Source organism: Lepidothrix coronata, unplaced genomic scaffold (genome assembly GCF_001604755.1).
Source record: "Lepidothrix coronata isolate B3197 unplaced genomic scaffold, Lepidothrix_coronata-1.0 Scaffold18, whole genome shotgun sequence".
Taxonomy (NCBI): Eukaryota; Metazoa; Chordata; class Aves; order Passeriformes; family Pipridae; genus Lepidothrix; species Lepidothrix coronata.
Window position 1 is genome coordinate 3,935,194 of NW_016690198.1, and position 17,624 is coordinate 3,952,817.

Here is a 17,624-nt window from a genome sequence, read left to right on the forward strand (position 1 = left end):
AACATTTCAACACGAGCACAAAATATGATTTATTTAGGACATATAACCTGTCAAATGCTAGTGTCTCTAGATATTAATTATGAAGTAAACCAGCATTTGGAAGAATTCAATGAGATACAGACATCAGTCAAATAATTTTGCTATAGTGTTAGCAGCAAAGTGTAGAGTTTTTTATGCAGAACGGATCTTAACTCATTGAACTTAACTCCCTTATCTCCCTGGTGGTTTTTTTTTTTGGTTGAGTTTTTTTGGTGTTTGGAGTTTTTTGTTTGTTTTGGTTTGGTTTTGTGGGGGTTTTTGTTATTGTTGTTTTTTTTTTCTTGTTTGTTTTGTGTTTTGGTTTTTTTTCTCATTTTTATTGCTATGTCTCAGAATCACAGGTTTTATGGGTGTTTAACTATTTAGAGGAGGCACTTGGTAATAAATGACTTGTCAACACCATGAACTCTTTGTTTTGGCTCCAGTAGCTGTAGGACAAACTCTCTGTAATGGACACAAGAAAAGAAATAAAAGAAATTCTAGAAACCTCTGTTACTTACAGTATGTGTAAAAAACATGGACACAGAGCCTTAAATCTTTTAGTTCACCAATCCTTTTTTGAAATCTTAAGGATTAGTTGCCCCATGTATTTACTGAAAATATCTATGAGTGCATCCCCAAAGTTTGGGCAGAAGGAAAGAGTCAGCTATATGGATGAGGTAGAGATGGAAGTTTCTATGGGAAGTCTGTAAGAAGTTGTTGGACCCTGAAGATCTTTTCTGTATGATATCCAATCTTGGGATGCAAATTTTCCTGGCTGCAGTTTACAGCATTGAGAGTTTAAAATTATGGCAGATACTTAGCACTTGAATGTCTGATTCCTAGACTTTTGGACCACGTCTAAAATTATACCACTGCTTGCTGAAGATTATAATCCATTCTCTGTTAAAAGAATGTTCATTAAAATTACAGGTGTTATCATTAATCACTTATACTTGCAAATCTATATCTATGCACTATTTACCTTTTGCATTAAAAGTATAATGAGAAAAATTATGTGTAAGGATTTGCTCAGCAAAATATCCTATGTGATTGGCACAGAGTATACAGAGGGCAGTTAGGTGGAGTCAGATCCAGAAAGGGATGTTGGTAGCTAGCATGCAATTAAGATACCATATCCACACTGTAACCTGTATTTGTGACTCTACTTCTAAAGCAAGGGACTTAACTAGACACAATGATACTGACTATTGCCAGTTATCTCTGTATAGTTTAAGCAGGCATTTAAGTCACAGAGTTTTCTTGAACAAACAAGTCATGCTTGAGAGGGGTTATACATAAACGAGAAAGCTTATAAATTCTGGAATTCTGTGTTTTAGATCAGGAGCAGTATAAAAGAAGGACTGAACAGCAAAGCTGGACCCAATGCAAATTTCCATAAAAGAATAAACCTATTCAGACATAGAGTTTAGATTAATTTCTGCAGCTCAAATATGTTGGAATCATTATAAGACTTGTTTTTATATGGATTTGAATCCATTGAATTCTTAGGCATTATTCCTTGTTTCCCCTTCTAGTGACGTACATTATATTATTGGTGTCTCATATTGAATAAATGCTCAGTTCTCTCTGCCTCCTTTTATTTTATATGTATGCATATACTATATGACATCCAGGAGATGTCTTCTTGTCTGTGTCTGATAGAAATTATTAATGCATTACACTGTGACTGAATTCATCTACTTATTCAAGCAGTGCACAAATGTCACTTTGCTGGTTTAGGTCTCCTCCTTTGGCAGCTGATTTCTGTCCTTGCAACACCCATACACCTCCTAGAAAGATGATATAAGCAGCTTTTCTCATGGAATCATTTTATTTCTCCTTTAATTAGGGAGCAGTAAGAACACACCTGTGTGCACGATCAATAGGCCTTGCAGGAGGTAAGGTGTTTAATCTCTGTGACATGTGTCATCTCAATCAGCCCTGTGAGCTGGGATGCTGGGGCTGTTCCTGACACTGATCATTTGGATGTGACCATAAGGTAAGCAGGTTGGACTGACCTCCAGAAAATAATTTTTAACTGCAGCTAGTAGCAGAACACTGTCAAAGTTTCAAAGGATTTAACAATGTTTCTGAAGGAAACATTTAAGGGGGCCTTGTTGAATCAAACATTCCCATCTAGCTCTAGAGGCATTCCTGTCCCAGGTCTGCAATGTTTGGTTACACTTCTATTGTTTGATGTAGAGCCTTAGATCTTCAATTAATATGCAATTCAGTGTTCACTGAGACAATGGCAGGATCTACTCAGCATTTTGGCAGCCCGTGAAACAGATAAACTCTAACCTTTGCCAAATACAAAGGATGATAAAAGCAGAAGTCACCTTTTTTTTAGCTGAATTAAAATAAACTGCCAGTGTCTTTGTAGTCCTCATCTTTTTTCCTGCTTTACTGTTGTAACCTTCAGCTGGCATTGCATGGTGCCTATAAAATACATACTGTAGAATTAATAAATAGAGTTGCAGCAGCAAGCAGGAAGCCAGAGACATTGAATTTGCCCTCAACTACTATTCATCCATTAGATTCAAAGTGTCGTGCATTTTGCTAGATTTCTCTAGGCTGTTCCTGGAAATAGGTAAGGAGTCCAATGCTACAGCAATCTACCTTAAAATGCCTTTGAGTTCAGTGGGGCAGGATTTCACTGAGTCTGTTAAATGGGAGTAGGTCATGATACCATCATGGAGGTCTTTTCATGTGCCTATCGCAGGGCTGAGATGTTGAAAAAGTCAAGTACAAAAACTGTATGAACACCTGTGTTCCAGTTAAATTATTTGAAAATTAAGAGATCACTGTTTTCTGCAAAGAAGATAAAATTTAAGGTTATTTTTTTACATGGGAGTCAGCAGGCAAAGGCAGAAAAAGCCCACAGCCAAAAGCAAAAACAAAGACCTAAAATACGTTTGAGAGTCCTTGGTTTGCATTTTACAAAAACCTCTGTGTGTGATTTGATAGTTCATTACTATATCTCAGGGTTGAGATCTAGTCCTGTGTAAAACAGGACAGTATATTTACAATAGCTTTTCTCTCTTTTTAGTAGACATGGGGAAAAAATAGAAGTTCCTATGACGTGCTATTTTTAGTCAGTCACAAAGTTACAATGGTTCTACATTTCTCCTGCTTAGTGCAAGCGTTTTGTCTTTGAAATATGTTCAGAGAGAATAGGTATGAAAGACCCTCCTGTACCTGTTTAAACAACATTTTATCTACCTTAGACAAATCAAGTATTATGGCTTTGCCAGTCTGACACGTCTATATTGAAACGTATTAAAGAGAAAATCACACAAACAGCTCTCCTGGCAGATCAAAGGGTGATAATCCAGGTGGGATGCAGAAAGCTGACCTTGGAGAGCCAGAGTTGTCACTGAGTGTTGGAGTATTTAAAGAATCAACTGATTAACGACAGTCATTCAGTACTGTGCGTCCAGTGGTTAACACAGTGTGAGTTACAGACTGGGTAAGCAGACCTGGAAGCTGAGGGGTGAAGTGAGGAAAACTTCACATGCTCTGCTTCAAGTTCAGTGGAGTCTACTTTTGGGCAGATTTTTAGCATTGACGTGGTTGCAGTGGCAGTAGTCTGGGACTGGTCTGTACAATGGCTCAGGCAAGGCTTGGATTCAATCCTCTCCTCCCTCCCTCTGAGAAGACTCAGTGTTGGTAAGCCCCAGGGGAGTGCTGCTGCCTCTGACATGCTGCCAGGCTTGGGAGGCAGTCACTCCCAGCCCTGTTTATGACACTTATCCCACTTCTTGTCATGGATCCGAAGAGCTATTGCACCAAGACAGCAGTAAGGCTGACAAGATATGAACAGGGAGATTGATCATCTTGGAATAAACTTTGGCATGTTGACAGAGGCAAAAGATGCTGCAAAAGATGTCATGTGAAATCCTCATGGGGGGACAACAGAGATGATCTTGAGTGAGTGAGCACACGTATTACTAGCTCGTGACATGAAAAGGGGCATAGGCACCATTGATATTTCTTCCTTGGTTTTCTGAAGCCTACTTTGAAGATTGCTAGGGTTGTTTGTTTGTTTGTTTGCTTTTGGGGGGGTGGGGATGGTGTAAGTAAAAAATGATTTAGCAAGTTTATAACTAGTTTCAGGACCATGAAGCCAGGGTTATGGCTTAAATAAATGGGCTGGTAACTGGTTTCAAAAGGAAAAAAAACATACCCAGTCTTAGTTCTGTTATTGTCTAATTCCTGTTAGGTGATCACATGATCATACTACATGGAAGCCATTTTAAACATATAGCTTATATTCACAGTTATTTCACTATAGAAACATGAAGTCAAATGGAGGCATTTATGAACAAATATGTTAAGATTATTTTTACTCATAATATGTGTATTAAGAAACTACTGCACCTCTGGAAGTCTTGAAGAAGTACTGGCAGGAAAGGAGTTGAAGTTCACATAAAGTATCTGTGATCAGAGGACATGATACCAGTTAAATCACTGACCATTTAATTCTGTTCACCTTTCCTCTCTTGATTTGCTGCTTTAATTTCCTACATTTGATTTCTCCAGTGATTTTAAATTAGCTCCTCTTCAACTTAAAAAAAGGGCTAGATTGTCAAGCTTTCAAGTGAGTTTGCTGACCAGAAGAATCTCTTAAGAGACTCCCAGTAAATCCAGTGGAGCAGTGCATTTTTTTAAAGTGCTTGTCATTAAAGTTTGGAGTGCACAGTAGACTTGAAAAGAGTTTGAAGGACTGATTCAAGTAGTAGCATTATTTTTCACATGAGTGCATCAAGAAAGGGTATAGAGGTTGATAAGAAAAAATTTGAACCATGGAAAAAAAAATCAATTCATATTCTCATCTCTTTTTAATTAAGTTGCCTTCTTTTTAGTCTTTGTCATTTACACATAGCTTGAGTCCCACAGCTTTGATAAATAGAATGAGGAATTCATTTATAGTGGTTGATTTTGCCTATATAATAATTGTATCACTGAAAAAGGAAAAAAAATCCGTGATGACTTGAAAAAGAAGGAAAATTATTAATCCAGAATAAACAAGAAGATACTGCTGGTTGACTGATATGAGCATGTTCAACACCCACTGAATATCTTTTCTCTTGGCTTGCAGTATCTGAAGTTAGTCACTGAGCACTACGTTTTCAACTTCTTCCTTAAGAAATCTTTATGATAAAGCTATGAAGTCTCCAGTATAAAGCTTTACTCACAGAACTAGCACAAATACTTCCATCCAACATCATGCATTTTAACTGAGGCTGACAATTTCTGGCACAAACCTGCATGCTCAAGACAACTGTAACTCCCTGCACAGCACAGCACAGCGGAGTACAGCACAGCACGGCACAGCACATTACTGCTTGGAGGAGCTTAAACTGTTGCTCTGTGATTTAAACAATGGGTTGCTAGAAGGACAGGCTTGACATATCCTCACAGCCAAGAATTTCCTTCCTCCTCTCAGTCCGCTGGCTCTCTTTACTATTTTTTTTACACCTACCCAATGCTACTGTAAAGCTTGCCTTCTCCTTCAGGCTTGTGAGTGATAGATGTGAGCAGCACGAACAACCACAGCAGCAGTCAGAGATAGAACCACATCAAAACTGACACAACAGCCAATGGTTTTCACTGCAATGCCTTCAAGCTGCACTCTCTGTCTCTCCAGTGGAGCTTCTCAGAGCTGTATGCTGCTAATATGTTGCTTCCCCCCCCCCCCCAAACACTGCTTCTCCTGCACTTTGAATGACCATTGTCTTCTCTTTTTCTGTCTCCTCTCCCTCTTATTCTCACTCTTTTGGTCTCTCTTTCTCCTGGTACATTTCTGGAAATGTGCAAATACACCATCTTCCATTTAAACACCTCTCACCTACCTTTCTCTGATAGTGTGCTATTGCTGCTGCAATCCTTAAGCCTGGCAGTAACCATTGGGATTAAATGAAAGGCATTCTATTTAATAAGAAAGGCATTAAATATTTCTTTATTGGTTCAGCATTCTCTCAGCAGAGCCCTACACTTGGTGGGAAACACCAAAGAAACTGGTGACTGATGCTATAGATTTGTGTATATGTTTATACAGTGGTAATTATGGAATTAAAAGATCTCTGCCTTGTACCTAGACACATATGCTGATTGATGCTTCAGAGTATGAACTTTTACTACATGACAAAATGTGTCGAGCTTAAAGACTGCAAAATGTGTGGATTTATAAATCAAAAGAAATAAAAATAAATTTACCTTGACAGGTTCACTATCCTCCTGTTTTCTGAATAAAGTAGTGCAGGATAATACACCTGTCTCTATTTCAACTTATAACTGAATTATTGTTCATCATTTTGATCTGACAAAACTCCCTGCTTAGCAGCATTTCGTTCACCCAGTGAGTCAATCAGTAAAAACAAATCATTTAGTAGGACAGACCCTCATCTGAAAAAATGAACCACTTTTCTTACTATCTAATGTAGATATATAACATACTGTATCTATCTGTCTAATGGATACTTTACACAATCTGAAACAATTTTCAAAACTAGTTTTTTTTGTTTGTTGTAGGGGGATGCTGTTACAGCGGAAGGGATAATGATATAGCTTGATATACCAGGAGCCCTTACCAGAGATTTTGTCATCCTAAAAGAGCCTTAAAGGGAGAGTTACACTGTTATGGGATACTAATAATGACTAGATGTTTCAGAGGTTTCTATGGAGGATAAGCTAGAGCTGGGAACTTACAGAATAGATGCAGATTTTCAAAAGCCGAGTATGAGAAACTGGTTTTATAGACAATGGTACAGCTATTATAAATCTTTTGAAACAGGAGCCTGTATACAGCTAAAGCAAGTGTAGAAGGTGTTGAATAAGAGTCAAGAATAAACATTGCTCAAATAGCTCCAATAAGGAATATCTGATGAAGCTTAATCTTTGGTTTATGGATATTAGCTTTGAAAATTAATTGAGAATCTCCTATTATGATCTTCTGTTCTCAGATCTAAAGTATAATTATGTCATGTAACAGTTATTGACAAGGGCAATTGCCTAAAAGAGAAAACCAGAATGGAGGTATGTCTGCAACAGAATGGATTATGAAGAGAGAAGGTTCTCATAAACCGTATGCTTCTATATTCTGATTAAAAAAAAAATCCTTTATAACATAATAACCTAATGGTTCAAGATCCAAAAGTCAGTCATTAATGTTTGTCTTCAAGGATCTAAATGTATCTTAAAAAAAGAAGTTTTAGTTTCAGATATTATCTTTAAAAGTTAGATATTTATATTAAAATGTCACTGCTTTTTCATAGATATATAGACATTTGAGTGTTTTGAGGACTAGTAAAACATGCCATAAAAGAACTCACTGTTATCTCTAATCGATCTTCTCTGCTTTGAATTTTAATAATCACATCACAACTTTAGTTTGCCGAATACCACTCATATGCATTTTGCATTCCAAGATCCTTATTCAGTTTTGCTTACAATATCATCACTCAGAATCCAAGTAATTAGGTTTTTTTAGCTCCTTGAGCTAAGACCAGAAAATGGCTTGGCTGTCAATTGTGAAAGGAAAAAATGAGGGACAGGTGCTTTGGGGACAGGTGTGAACACAGGAGTGAGATGAAACAGCTCACCCAGAACTTATGAAGTATCTCAAAATGCTTTAAATTTATGCTGTGCTTTTCACAGGATGAGCACCTGCAATTAACTAAGACACGTGTTGGTCATAGTTCTGACCCCCGTATTTCAATTGCCTCTGTTAAAAGTGCAGGAGATTCACAAATGTTTGTGTAGAAATCACGGACGACAGTGCATTTGCTGCACAACTATTGCTGTGTCACATGTCCCAGTGTGGGCTGGCCTAACGGAAGTATTCAGTTGCAACGATGAGGCTACACCAGCATAACTCCATCCCCCAGAGTCTGCTCACGCTCCTGTACAGATGTGGGCTTGTGTGTTACTGCTGGTTTTGTGAGCATGTGTTTGCTGAGGACCTGGGAAGACCACACAGACACAGTCTTTTCAACAGAGACCTTCACAGAGCACAGGGAAAGGCTTGTTTAAGAATCTTCCCTATTTCTAGGCACAGCTTTGTTAGCAAACCCTGGCTGCATTCTCAGTGCATGCATGCCTGTACAATACAAAATCTCCATTGCAACAGTTGTTTTAGATCATTACTGAGGAGAAAGACAATTTATTGTATCATTTGGAACTAGAAGGAATATAGATCTTAAAAACTATTCTAAAGAAGATGGTTTTCCATTTAGAGTTCCGCAGACCCCAGGCATGGTATCAGCCCATTTGATAATGCAGATAGTCTATAAGGCAGTTTTTACAGACAGGTAAATCTCCTAACAAACTAAGTCAAAATTACAGTGTTCACAATCCTTGAGTTTAAAAAGATCAGAAATCTCCTAATTTCCCTGACACTTCCAGAAAGCATTCTCACTCTCTGCCTAACACCACAGATGGTCTTCCCTCTATGTAAGCCTTTCACTGATTCAGCAAGAGATCTGAACAATAACATGTGAGTAAGAAGATTGACTGAACAATGAGGAAAGAGAAAGGTATTCCCTCAAAATTTTTGGCAGCAGACAACTGCAAGAGGTCCAGGTATCTTGCAAGGAACTTTGTACTTCATGCAGAACATCTGAAAATATCAGTACTTCCAGTTCTATAAATCAGCTAGCGAGATATGTTGAAGTTATCCATCCATCCATCCATCCATCCATCCATCCATCCATCCATCCATCTTATCTATGCATGTTGTTTTATTTTTTTCAGAGGGGTGGTGTGGAGGGGAGGAGGAGGGTCAAAATTATTGTCTCCTTTTAAATTTGAGGAATAAGAAAGTTTGCATGATATACTGTGAAACATAAGGGCAAAGTGATAGGTATTCCTTCAAGAAAATAAATAGATTAGATACAACTACCCACCAAAATATATATTCCCAATTAACAGCAGAGTTAGACCATGCCAAAGAAAGTAATTGATTTCTCTTTAATTTGCAGCATTAGTTTGGTGTACTTATTGTTTAGAGACTGTGGGACCTATAAATTTCCAGGCATAAAGCATTATGCTATTCAAACCAATCCACATAAAGTATAAACCCCAAACACTTAAATCAATAGGCAAAGGGATTTCACTGGGAGAAAGGAAAATAGTGGCAATTTTTTTTATTAAAGTTTGTACAAAGGTAGGTGGCAAAGCCTGTGTTATCTGCAGCAGCAGTGAAGCTAGTGACAGGAAATGACCAGGTGCTTGACAGTTTCTGTTGGCTGCATCAGGTTGTCTTCCTGTAGGATGCAGCTGTTCACGTATTCTTTAGTGAAAGCAGATGGAAAATTCATATAGCTAATTGGTACTACTGACATGGGAGTGAAAGAAATGTTGTTACTTTTTTTCCCCCCTTTGACTTCCTTTTCTTCACGCTGAGTATTAACATTCCAGATGGGGAACATTAAATTATGTGGAATTTCAATCAGAAAATGTTTGTAAGTTGATGAAAAATGTCCATAAAATAAATAAAGTCTGGTGAAGACACATGCTATCTATTTCTTCAATTAGTCATGAAGTCTTTGTGGTATTCTTAAAGAACTGTGGGAGCCCTGACTGAAACATTCATTATTTTTGAGGATACCACTGTTGGATGAAGGGAAAATAAAATTCCCAAACTGAGCTGTGGAAAGATGTTGCTTTGCAGATGCAGAGGTGCTGGTAGTGAAGCTTTATATAAATATGGTTGATGAAGTATTTGTACAATTCTTTCTCAGTAGGACCCTAAGAGATTATTTTAATCTGCTGAGTTGAAAGTAAGACAGATCACTCGACTTTGTTTTCCGAGAAAATATGAATTTATAAAAAAATAAACTTAATATGTATACTGTGTCTAGGGCTTATTTATAAAGTCTTCTCCAGCTAGAATATGCAGGATTATTGAGAATAATTCTAGAAATAAAATGATGTGACTTGTCTACCTTCTCATATGATTTAAATACTCAAAAAGATTAATGCACTTTGTTTTCTCATAATGCCTTGAGTTTTGATTTCCTACATATCCTTAAAAACAGAAACTTGTGGAAAGCTTTAGACCCAGAGAAGCCTGTTAAGAACTTAACAATAAAAATAACAAATTTTAGTGTAAATTCTGCCCTAGTTAAAAATGCTGGGAACTGATAGACACATGTCCTGGGATAAAAAGTTTAAAAAGTGGTTAACCCCGGGAGGTGGTGTTCCTGGTGTGCCAGGGCCACTCAGAAGCTACATTTCGCTACTGTAAAAATCAACATATAGCACAGGCTGGAAGAGAAGGAAGTTGATGTAATTGAAAAAGTTGTAGCCATGTTGTGAAGCCACAAGGAGGGAGCGCCGGCAGGCCCTCCCCTCCAGCCCCTGGCTGGAGGGCCTGGAGCAGCACAGTAGCTGAGTGGAGCCCCCTCCACGAGGCTGGTGATCGAGGGGGACTCTGAAAGAATCGGAGAGACCCCTAGATCACACCTTCTTTCCCCTCTTCTGTGAGGGGGAAGGAAGACAGCTGTGTGCAGAGCTGAACAGAGACAGCAGCAGCTGAAAGCCAAAAAGATAGCCAGCAGCAGCGAGATGGCGTGGAGCCAGGCTTAAAGATGCAGAGAGATGTCCTGCAAGGAGGGAGAGCTGGCAACAGAACAGAGAAAACTCAATGAAGACTGTTTTGGGGGTAAGACTGAATTAAATCTCCCCAAACCCCCTTTTAGAGACCCTCTTTTGGAAAGAGAGGTGGACTTCCATTTGAAGGGAGTTCTGAAATGCAGCAGCATGGGAGAGGAGGAGTGAAAGTCTCTCAGGAAGCCCCTTGAAGGCTCGGGCTTGAGGGATTGGGATTTTCACAAAATAAAAACAGAAAAATTCTGACTACAATACTCAAATCTGCTGCCTTAAAAATGAAAGACACTAACTAATACCACAGAAACTAATTTGAAGGAACTGTGACCTGAAAAGTGACAAAAGGACTTTTCTATTTTCTTCCTGGACCCTTGTTGAAGAAAAAGAGAAATTTAATCTAATGTAAATATATTATTTTATCGTAAAAAAGATAGTTAGGTTGTTACCTATATATATGTATGTAAATAAACCTTGTAGGTATTTTCCCCTTCCCCCAGTGCTGAGTAGTTATGTTTTGTCTGAAACCCCTCTCACACTGAAGCAAATTGTGGGAGGGGGGCTTGGACTTGGAAGTTGGATTTTTGAGGGATCTCAAACCACGACAACATATGAGACTTCCTTTCTTTAACAACCATTTTTAGTATCATCATTTTTCATACAAAAGTAAAATATTTCATTTTATTAGTTGAACTGATAAGACTGGCTTTTCTAGGGCCCTCACTCTTCTCTTCCCTTTTCAGTTAAAATAAAGTTGAATAGAATTCAAACAGAAAAAGAAAATCCTTAATTTTTCTATTATTTTCCCTTTTGTTAATGCCCAGAGAGAAAAACCACACAGTTTCATTATTCAACAAAAAAAGCACTTGATTAAAATATTAACTTTACTTACATGCTATATTTTTTTTCTAATTACTTGGAATCAGCATCCAAAACATTGAGGCATCTTAGAAAATGTAATTCATTTACAGTGGGGGGTCTACATTGTTTCCCTGAGAAATCTGCAGTGAAGTGACCTGTTTTTTTTTAACCTCAGTGAAGGTGTATCTTAATCACATCCCCCTGCCTTCCACCATCAAATCTGTTGGGAGGCCTCTGCAAGGAGGGGTATAATAACAAGATAGGACAAGGCAATGAGTAGGAATGAGAGAATTTTTTTTCTAGAGTTTTCTTGGACTGCGGCTGTTCCTCCAAAAGTATTGCACAGCCCAGGCTTATGTTGCTTTGATATGTTCCTGGGAATAAAGGAGCAATTCCAGAGTCACACTTCTGAGGAATAAGGGAATGGGTGCCATAAATGACTGGGAGACCTCTAGATGAACACACATCTTATTAGGGATCTCTACAGATCTCAGAGAGAGGTTTAGTGACTATTATCTGCAGGTCAGCAAGCTATATGGTGGGAAAACCCTAGTGAAGGCAAGCCAGCAGAGCCACAGGGACAATTAGCTAGTGTAAAGTCAGAATGAACTTCTCTGGCAGGTTAATACAATACTGATGATACTGAAAGTGCTAGTGGCTTGGCACAGAGCTTTAGCAGAGTTTTATGCTACATGATTAATGCAAAGATTAATCAAACTTGCCTAAACATCTTTGGATGAGAAATGGGCCTGTAAATTTCTGGAAATGTAATTCCACTAAAGATTTTTTCTTTTACAATATTTTTCTGTTTCCTTTGGCTGAAATTAGAAAAACAAACAAGCAAACAAACAAAAAAACCCCAGGACAGTTACAGAAAGGAAAAGAAAAAAGGTAACCAAAGCAAGGAATCCTGTGACATTAACAAACTGTAGAAACAGGAGTAAACTGAATATAATGAAAGCAAGTACACCCCACTCTCTCACAATGGATGGATTCCAAATGAGAGACAGGAATCATCAGTTGCCAAATTAGGACTAGTTTTTGACTAAACACATGTTCAGCTCCATTAAAAACTGAAAGTTGTCAGGGGATCCAGACAGTCCAGGGTTACAAAATACTTGTTCTACAGGCACAGTAGTAGGTCGATCCATCCTTCCTTCCTTTCTTCCTTCCATCCTTCCTTCCTTCCTCCATCCCTTCCTCCCATCCCTTCCATCCCTTCTTCCTTCTTTCCTTCATTTCTTCCTCTCCTTCTTTCCTTCTTCCTTCCCAGAAGAAGCAGTTTGGAAGTGCTATACCTCACTGACTGCCTCATTGACTGGCGTGCTGGAAGACAACATACAGCATCAGACATCCTGCAGTGCAGTTTTGGGCTGATGTAACTGAATGAATGGTCTGAATATAGGTTACTATATTCAAATTCCTTTAAGTTATTCATACCTCAAAAATGTGCACTTGAAAATGTGCACATTTAGAGCAGACAGTCTGCCTTATTCTTTCTACTTAGGTGTTTTACATTAAACAGTCATTTGATAAAATATCTGATGTCAATACACAGGGACTTTTCTTAGTATGACAGATGGACAGGTTCACGCTCACTATCTGTCCCCACCTTATTTTGATATATTCAATAGCAAGTGGATCCACAACAGGAAAAACTGATGATGGAGTCCCTCTCTTACCAGGGCAGGTGACAGAAAAGGAGGGAAGTATCTGGGCAGATAATTTAGGTTCTTCTTAAGTAGGGAAGACAACTAAAATAGATTTTCTATAAGCAGCAGGAGCACTGGTGTATCCTGTCTGTCATCTGACACATTTGGGAGAAATGCAATGGCCATGCCTTCTACAGGACCCCATCTGAAAGATGTGCTCTCACTGTTTGGATTGTATTAAACTACTCAGCAGAAAAGAGATCTGGACTTAGGGAATCAGCCAGGCTTGCGCAAGATTAGTGTGTGGTATTGCCAGGGCTTCTCAGTCATTTTAGGAATGGCTATAAGCCTAGGTGTAAATCAGTGTAATGCTGTATGTAAACTTGAGCCCTTTCCAGATTTAGGCAGGAGCTGAGTGACTTTTGTGAGGACTGCAATTCATATTTACACAGAAAAAGCCTATTTTAGATCTCTGAAGTCTTCTCTGCATCCTGGCTTGTGGTCTGTGAGACAGGAAGCATTTTTTACAATAGGGCTTGACACAGCAGAACCCTAATCTGACCAGAATAGCTAAGAGGGATTTATGCAAATGCACAGAATTTCCTCAGTGCCTGCGGTCAACAACATCACTTGTTCATTTTATTTTTTCAAAGAGGAATAGATTATTTCACATTGTTAGATCTGAAGGAGAAGTAAGACTGCATCTGAAAAGTAAGGCTTTGGGAAATTGCATCTGTTTTCAGGACTGCAATGGCTTGACTGTTCAAGATCTTCTATGGACTTGTTATAAATGAAGCTCAGTCTGTCATAAAACTTAATATGCTCTTGTTCAAAGCAAGTTATGCTCAGACACACCTCTGAGATGTTTTTCATTCAGTTTGCTTTTAGCTCTAGGAGAAGGTATTACAGAGTGGATTACTGTGTTAATAAGGTTTTCTTATGGAGACTTGGAACAAATGTGCTTTATTAAAATATTTGTTAATGGTTTTCTTACACCAAATATTATGTATCATATTAATAATTTTAATTTTTGTGCTACATGTATATTTTGAAAACTTAAATATTAAGGAACACTCAATCTCAAAGGCCAGTTAAAATTGAAACTGAACTTTTCAGGACTGGCTCTCTATGCAACTCATTACTACTGAATAATATGAGATTAGTGTGAAAAAATGCATATGTCTCTTCATTTAAGTCAGTGATCTTTTAAGGACTCACCTCAGTACAACAACAACAACTAACAATTTAGAAAGCATGAGCCCACTGTGTCAAAAGGGAACTTCCAAGTAGTTGAAGGATGAATAATTTCACCCATTACCTTGCCCTGCATATACACTTTCTGGAGCGGTTCAGAAGCCACTTCAAGTTTGTTTAAGGACAATCTTACAAGGGCAATATTTTGAAGCAGGGAGGTGAACATGACGTAGTTTCTTTTTCATAGATCTTTATGACATGTAATGCACGTACATGATTCTACAGGGAGAAAAACAATTACACAATTGCTGGTAATAATTTCAAAAGCTGTACAATCAATTGCCATTAGCTATAACATGTTTAGCATGTTCCCTCTCACACTATGCGTAGATATATGAGTACCTCCGTATTTGTTAGACCACTTGGGCTTTTCTTTGAAAAACACTGTTAACATCCCCCAACCCTTAATTAAGCAGTTGTCATTACAAAAGATGATGAAGTCTCCTGTCTTGTAGAAGTAAGAATACTTCAGCATTTATTCTGGAGTTAAGGGCAGTTACTGTGTTTGCTAAGATGACTTGAATCTTCCTAAACACATGTTGCTGAGGAAATGGGGTTTTATGAATTCTAGAGGAGCCTGTAGGCAACATTGTTGAATTGTTGTACTCCCTTTCTGTAGTTCAACCTCATTTTTCATCTGTTATACTGAATGATCTCCATTTCAAGGGGAAAGAATTTTTTCTTTGGCATGTGATATGCAGTAACAGGTGAAGTAGAGATCTTGTGGATCTATGTGAATTAAAAACCTCTTTCATGCTTGTCTATACTTGGCAACCAAAATGGACACTTCTAGGTTCTGTGTTTCTATACAAAACCCATATGGGCATCTTCGTTGGTATCCTAAGGAGGGAAATCTTTACAAGTCCCTTCATGCTCACATAATGAGGCCTATATCTGCTGTTTGACATGCTTTTTGTGCAACCATTGTTTTCTGGGGCAAGACAGAGCTGCCCGAAAACTTGAATGAACCTGGCACAGACTAGAAGCTTTTCTGTGTGTCAGCTTTCTCTCTTAACTTCAAACCTTTATCTAACACTAATTAGTACTAAGACCCATGACAATGCACTTCAGCTATATTCAGCTGAACCTCCAAACTGATAAATGTTTGTCCTAATACAAATTTTTATTGAGAAGTTGTCATTTAATATTTTACTCATTTGTTCATTTGCAAAGACAGTGCTAGAGCTAACTGGAGACTGTTCGTCTAAGAGATTCTTTGGACGTCCTTGCCAAGCCACAGACCCACTTAAAAATTAAACCATTTCAGAGAGGAAAGTATATTCCATGTCATTATATTACCATAACTTACTAACACAGAAACTCTGTATCATGAAAAAATCTGAACTCGCCACTTTCAGAATTACAAACTATATTCAAAAATAGAAAGTGATTAGTCATCAGAAACAATATGTCAATACTAGTCTGGTTTAGAGACATTTTTAAAATGTTTGGCAGCTTTTCTTAAAAGTCTTTCAAATTGATCATCCTTTTCATTATGGAAAAATACAGCTGCCTTCCCACCTTTGAACACATCGGTATTTGTCAGGCAGTGGGAATCCACATCTTTGAAGAGGCTTTTACAGTCCCTGTCTGAGGCAAAGGTAAGTGTTAATTTCTCTGCAGAATTGTTCCTTATCTTAGTTGGTTTATCCCTTTTTACCCCAAAGGTTGCCTACTATACATACCTTTACTGTTGGCCATTAAGACCTCTTATGGAGAGGCCATATACAGGCCTGCCCTGAGAACTGTCAGCATTACTGATGTATTAGCTGGGTTGAAGACCCAGCTGTCTTCCTGCTCATCCACAGCAGGCCGTTTCTTGACTGGCTATGAGCTAGCAATTTCCCTTCTGGTCCAGGCTTCACAAGAATTGATACTAAAAATCAGCCTTGGTGCTTTTAAAGACAGCCTCTCTTCTGAAGGCTGCCGTCATGTGCTTGCCATTGATGCCAGACAAGAAAAGAATAGGACTCTAAAATCAATTCAGCTGTTTGCAGGGTCCAGTTATATCTGTAGATCAAAAAATAAGAAGCTTTTTATACCTGAAAGTCAGTATATCAAAGAAATTAAAATTAGAGTCCATAAACAGGAAGACAGACAGTTGCACCTGGGCATGTATCTCCTTTTACATTTCTGTTTTTCTTGTCTCAAACTAGTCAGATTTTACTTGACAGTGCAACTGAACCCTAAAAATGCTGTTTGTTTGTTTTCAAGCAGTGGAGGAGGCACCTTCATAGACTGGTACTCAGTACAGAGCTGCTATTTCAGCTTGGGGTAATGCATTCCCTATTATACTTATTGTTCTGGATTTATTCTATTGCCTGGTACTGTAATACACTGCTCTCAGTATGCTAATGGGATTTTGTGGGGCTGCCATCACCAGCTTGATTTGTAACAGGAAGCCAGGACAATAAAGGCTTTGAGAAGAATAATGTGAGAAATGCATGCCTCTGTAGAGGGGCATCAATGCAAAATGAAAAACAACACTGTCTTCCATTGCTTGTTACTGCCATCTCATTTTTACCAGTAAATAACTAGTGCATTTCTCTCCACAATGAACACCAACAAAAGGAAGACAGCCATTATCAACAATAGGCATAGTTTAGGAGGGGACAAAGAGGGCAGCATTCCTCTCAGGCATTAAGTATAATCACCTGTGATTCCTCACTGCACCCAAGACCACTGTGTTTAAAGAAGCTATCTCAAATTTTACTTCACTGACAACCCAGAACTTTCTATCAGAAAATTCAAAATGGATTAACAAAGCATCTGACAGTTTAGGAATAGGTTTTGATAAATGAATTCATGAACTCATAAACAGCTTGTAGTGGAGCTGTTTTGTCTACTACCATAGTTTAGACGATAATCTGCATTTGGTAGCACAGAGTGCACAACTATGCTGTTGACTTTAGAGCAGCCAGCCAGCAGCAAAGTAAGGTGGCCTCAGGAAATGGCTTCTTAATTTTCAGTGGAAATACATTATCATGAAATATGCTAGTCAGACGTCACTGGCTGTTTTCTAAGTCACACAGTGTTCTTCCATTTATTCGGAAATTCGAAGAAGTAAAAGAAGATAGGTATTTTTATTAATTTCTGTCTTATCTATTTTCATTTCAATTATGTTGTTATCTCAGAGCAAAAACTACAGCAGGGCATAGAAAAAAATTGGAACAATGATTAATACAAGGTTATTTCCCTTGCTGAAGGCCAGATTAACCTTTCAGGAGC

General features: G+C 38.2%; 1 protein-coding gene across 1 annotated transcript in view; it reads right to left on the reverse strand.

Moving 5' to 3' along the window:
• SEMA6A (semaphorin 6A) overlaps positions 1-5,669 on the reverse strand; it is a 135,039-nt gene extending 129,370 nt beyond the window's left edge. The window contains exon 1 of the mRNA XM_017807313.1: positions 5,657-5,669. The gene's annotated coding sequence lies outside the window, so the exon portion shown is untranslated. The remainder of the gene's footprint in view (positions 1-5,656) is intronic.
• Positions 5,670-17,624: the final 11,955 nt, after the last annotated feature.